The sequence below is a fragment of the Solanum tuberosum genome, unplaced genomic scaffold, assembly GCF_000226075.1.
Source record: "Solanum tuberosum cultivar DM 1-3 516 R44 unplaced genomic scaffold, SolTub_3.0 scf00557, whole genome shotgun sequence".
NCBI lineage: Eukaryota > Viridiplantae > Streptophyta > Magnoliopsida > Solanales > Solanaceae > Solanum > Solanum tuberosum.
Window position 1 is genome coordinate 256,675 of NW_006239485.1, and position 5,867 is coordinate 262,541.

At 33.0% G+C, this 5,867-nt stretch overlaps 1 long non-coding RNA gene across 1 annotated transcript; it reads right to left on the reverse strand.

Annotated features, from left to right (window-relative positions):
* Nucleotides 1-3,760: 3,760 nt before the first annotated feature.
* Nucleotides 3,761-5,181, reverse strand: LOC102578757 (uncharacterized). Its single transcript, XR_368795.2, has 2 exons — nt 4,925-5,181; nt 3,761-4,373 (listed from the first exon to the last, which is right to left on the reverse strand). It is a non-coding gene; the product is annotated as an uncharacterized lncRNA (long non-coding RNA).
* Between the last annotated feature and the right edge of the window lie 686 nt (nt 5,182-5,867).

Sequence of the window (5,867 nt, forward strand, 5' to 3'; positions counted from 1 at the left end):
GGAAAACATTTTCCGGAAAATGTTTTCCTTCATACCAAACACACCCTTATTCTCTATTTCTTTCTCCAATGACCTCTATATTGAGTGTACACAAAGAATTACAAGCAACCAATGTCATAAAAAATCATTACTGCCATTTATTCACTAAATATTCCAAAATTTCTAAATTGAAACCCCATTCCTCAGGGTTAGTACAGGACATAAAATCTATGACAACAAAATTCATTGTATAACCTCAATAAACCAACTATATGTCCCTTCATTTTTCTAACTTCCTTCAATAGTATTATCATAATTGAAATTTAACAAAACTCCATCATTTTGGCAAAATAATCAATTAGAATTTTTACCATACTCTATAATTGGCTGAGCCTTACGCCCTCGCTGTAGCTGGTGGTGTTGCATCATCACCCTCTTCCTCATTCCCTTCCATCTAACATGAAGTTGCAGCTGCACTTGAGAAGAATAAGCAGTTGCTTAGTCAGATGGAAGGGAATGAGGAAGAGGGTGATGATGTATCATTTTCACCGGAGTAATCTAACAGGTTATTGACGTCCATTTTATTGCGATAACTAAGATCATTAATCATGACCTCAAGTTCATGAATGATGTTTTCACAAGTGGGTTTATTCAAATTCTCTGAGATTCATCCTCTGAACATTGCAGTGACGAAAATAATTTGTTATTGAACATGTGGCGTCCAAGTCGGGATTGCAAAATTGATAGCATCCAAAACATTAATCTTCCCAATGGATCATTTACCAAAAATATATTACAATGAATCATACACATACATTGTACTTTATGTATAATTAATTTATTTTTTATGTGAGTTCAATATATATGATGCATAATTTAGTACGATACAATGATTTTGACGTATTCGTTGTACTTTATGTATAATAATTTTTTTTATGCATAATGAATTTATTTTTATGTGAATTCAATAAATATGATACATAAACTAGCTAGTAAGATATTATGATTTTGATGTAGGCAAAATTAATCTTCAAATTCCAAAAAGGCTAGCTGTTGATTTCACTCAACCTCTCCTCGATTCACTGGCTGCCTTAGCCTTAAGTTTGAACCTTCACTCCGGAAGTTCATTGAATCTCAAAACACTATATAAATTAATATTAATTCATCAATTAAATAATACATCCACAAAATAATAATATTTCATGGTCCCACCTATATTAATTTAGTGAGTTTAACTATAGTAAAAATCTAAAATTCCTCTCTTCATTTTTGTGCATTGTTTTCATATAAAACCTAAGTGTTGGGTGATTTACATTTCTGTAATTTGCATTACTACTGTTAAAATAAACGTTTTTCTATTATATTCTGGGAGGAAGTAATTAGTTGTGTTGTCAACTTACAAGCGTGCATAAATCTGAATTATAATTATAAGACTACGTTATACATGCATGTTGTGACTTGTGAGAAAAAAATATTGAAATATAATTTACTTTTAAAGAAGGGTTTTGCAATATACTTACAAACAATTTTTCAAATTCACAGACATCGTTTAACTTGACATAAAATTCATGAGAAAAAGAAAGACTTTTAAAGTATGTGATCTAAAATAATCCTTAAATATTTGTATGATTGTAAATTATTTTATTATAAAATAAAGTTTTAAATTAAATTATTTCTAATTATAATAAGAAGACACTCTTTCTTAAACAAATCAAAAGAAATGATGCCACATGAAAAGATATGACAAATATATCGGATCGGGTTAAACAAAGTGGGTCCTAACTTGTAATGACCGGGTTCCGTCGTTATAGAAAAGCCAACGGGGAAAATTTTTGGGTCGAAAAACTTTTTCGTAGTAACTTGAAATTTTCCAACCTAGTCCAGATTTGGATGAAATCGGAGTCATTAAGGTGTAGGGAAATCTAGTAGAAACCGGGTCATTTAATTATGATTACATGAGTAGTTAGATAAGTCGTTAAGGAATCCGTACGACTTTACAAAATTGAATTCGGGTGAGTAAAACTCCCGGATTCGATTTTAGCGTGAAGGGGATTTTCTGATCATTGGTTAGAGGTGTGTTATGAAATGGGGGTCTTGGAATTATTAAAATAGCTCACTGTTTCGTGCAAGCCGCTTTGGCGCTGGGTTTTGTTGCTCTGGCAGGGCCGCTATAGCGGGGTGAGGGCCGCTTTGGCGGGCCAGACGCGACTTAAAGTCGTAAATAAACCCCTAAATAATTTCATTCTGCACTTTTCGATTTTTAGAGCTAAGGAATAAACCCCAGGCGACTCTTGATAGTTTTTTACCATTCTTGAGGCTAAAGGTAAGCTTTTCACTCCCCGAATCCTTTTTTCGATCCGTAGAACATATTAGAATAGGTAATTATCAATGGGAGAGGGGTTTGATCTAGATTCTATGGTGGAAACAGCCCTAATTGGGATAATTGGGATCATGGGTATGATCTAGGGTTGATAAAATTGTTAGTAATCCAGGTAATTAGTGATTGTTTATTGATTCTCGTATTATATTGATTGTTTGTAGACCAAGAACAAGCGGAACGAATCCGGAAATGGAAGGATCAAGTTTCTTAGGGTTTCAAGCTTGTTTCGAGGTAGGTGATGGTTGTGATTCTATGATTGTGTGATGTATGTTTGTTCTTGCTTCATTATGATACATGTATGTATGTGAATATTGCATTGTTGATCACACTTGTTGTAAATGAGATAGATGAATAAGTATATGCCATGAATCACTTCTTGATTGTATGATTATTGAGAATGTATTTCTGATTGTGATTGTGGTATGTTGATTGGATCGGATACCGCGTTTCGGTATACTAATTGGGATCGGTTACCACGTTCCGGCATAATTATGGAATCGGTTGCCACATTTCGGCATAAACATTGGATCGGGTACCACGTTTCAGTATGTTAACAGTTTGGGTTTGGGTTTCATGAAAGGACCAGTGACTTGTTATAAATGTATATTATTGAGCATGTGATAATCGATATTGTATATGTTCGGTATGTTGCATGTTTGTAATGTTGTATTTATGTTGCACTTAATGGGATAGTCGTGTGATCCTAACAGTACACTATGGTTGTGTATTGATAATGCACTTGCTCTTATTTTTTGTTGAGTACAGAGCATCTTCAAACGGCTACTAACAGACCTCGCTTAGAAAATCAGTGACTCGAATTCAAGGGTGAACCAATTCTTCTGGGCTGCCATGGGTTCTCTTTCGTCTATGTCCACCATTTCGGACTTAGACTTTCTAGTTAGTTATTAGTGCATTAGTTCGGGGTTGTATCCCTTCTTGTTTAGACTTATTGAACTTTAGATGTTTTGGTACATTGACTTTCAGGTTCTAGGTTATTTCTTCCGCATATGTTTAGTTGATAGACTTTTGTTGGAGTTTATGGGAACTCCCTATTTTTTTCCTTAGTATTTAACTTGTTTCGTATCCTTAAATGCTTTAGTTTTTGGTTTAGTTGCTTGGTTTGAGTTGTAGTAGTGGTTCTCCCACCGAAGGGTTAGTGTGGGTGTCAATCACAACGGTCTGGTCGTGATATAACTCCTAAAGGAAATGACTATTTTAAAGTGAGGTTAGGTCATTTGATTTTGAGCTTTTATGCATGTTTCTGTATGTAAATAAGGACAAATTTAAGTGTCAAATTACAATAGAAGAGATATATTTAAATTATTTCTGATAGTACAAAAATATACTTGATTTAAACAAAAATAACAACCACTATATGACTATAAAAATTAGGAAGAGGCGAAGAGCAATATATATAAACTTCATTCCCATGTCTTATTACACAACACAAAGGTTAACATAGTTGACAACATATCACTTACTTGAGAAAGATACAACCGACATTAAAAGAAAGTACACAACCAACAAGGATTGTTTTTTTTTACCATACTTTCAAACAACAAACAAAGCAAAGTTTATTTATGTAAAGCTCACATGCTTATATATGATCCCATCCTAAGTTGCTCGGACTATTCAAAAATGTTACCATATTTGTATCAGATCCTTCAAAAATGCACTATTTTTAAAGGATTCAATACACATCTAAAGACATTTTTGAAGAGTACGAGCAACATAGATCTTATCAATTCATCAATTGGCATGGTGATCATCAATAGCTTTTGTCATACCAACAACGAAGTTCAGCAAATTTATAAGTTCAGGGACATTCTCATTTGGCCTTTCATACTCCAATGTCCAGCTAACCAAATCAATTTCGTCTTTTGTTTCGATATGAAGAGTTGCTTTATAACTATCATATTTATCTGTTACATCTCCTTCAAATTCTTTGAGTGTGAGCACCTTTTTTTCATGATCTATAGTTTCAAGTATTGTTTGGAGATCTTCTTTTCCCCATCTACCTTACAAAAAAAAAAGAGTTAGAAATGAGATACAACATAGAGTTGACATGTTAAAAGACCATCTAAAGAGATTTATCTCAATCATAATCGCTAAAATAGTTGAAAAAACTATCGTGGAAACTTCCAGAAAAAAGGCATTCTCTTATCCGTTGAACTTAGATGAGGAGCCGGATGACATTTTTAGTCAATACCAAAAGCGTAAATGAGTTAGGATCGAAGAGTGTTCGAGAAGATTCAATTGGCCGAAATGAATTTTTAGATTCGCAGATTTATCATTATCAAATTCGTAAAAAGAACCAAAATTTTCAAGTAGGTTGTGGATGATAAATCTTTGTAAACGCACTGCACTTTTATAGACTGCACCCGCTACTCCGTTTTGATAGTGATTCCTTATCTATATTTCGTGTTCGATATGAAAGTAAAATAATATTATTCTAAAAACATTTGTATATATCTAAATTCTATGAGGATGGAATGAGTAGGGGAGGGGAGGGAAAGGGTGGGGTGGGGTGGGGCTTATTAGGACATTTTTAAATATTTAACTTACCAAGGGTATAGTTCCAACAAATTTTGGATCCAACAATTCCAATGTCACCTTCAAGAAGTTCCAAACCTTGTATATGCAAAGGGGACATAGTAGAGACATGGTGTGGTTTATTTGTAAAAACATCATGAAACACATCCTTATTAGCCTTCATTTCTATCTTGGCACACAACACATATTTTAGACCCATTTTACTTAAGACTTGGAAAGAAAAAAATGTAGTGACACTATAAGAAAATTGTAGAGGACAAGTGTTGATATCCTTTACCATGATTATTCAACAATATATATAGACTAGAAGGGGGAAGGGAGAGGTTTTTTTAATCCTTTTTTAAAATCAAAGATGGTATAACATCTTAATCTTGTCCCTTACAACTTGTATAACTACATTTCTCAAGAAAAGTGACATAAATTTCCTTTTTCATCAACTTGCACTACAAAAAAACCCTAAATTGCCAACAGATTTTGCTAACAACTTAAGTTGGTTAGTATTCTAATAACAAATTACCAACATATTTCTAACTGAATTATATTTTAAAACTTAACAACGAAATTCTCACAGATTACCAACCAAAATCTTACTAACTAAGTATTTTGGTTGGTAAATACGGCGGGAAAAAATGGCGCCAAATTTAGCAACATTTTATCAATGGATTACCAACTGAAATATTACTAACGCACACCTTTTGTTGGTAATATTACCAACGAAGTATATATCGGTTGGTAAATATGACAAAAAATTGTTTATATAATTTATTAACATATTACCAATGAATTACTAACCAAACATTTACCAACGGCAAGATTGTGTTGCTAAATTTACCAACCAAATATAAATGTGTTGGTAAATTAGTAACGAAATGTAATTTGTTGGTAAACTTGCCAACCAATATCCAATTAGTTGAAAATTTTGCCGACGAATAAAGATTGTAGTTAGTAAATTACT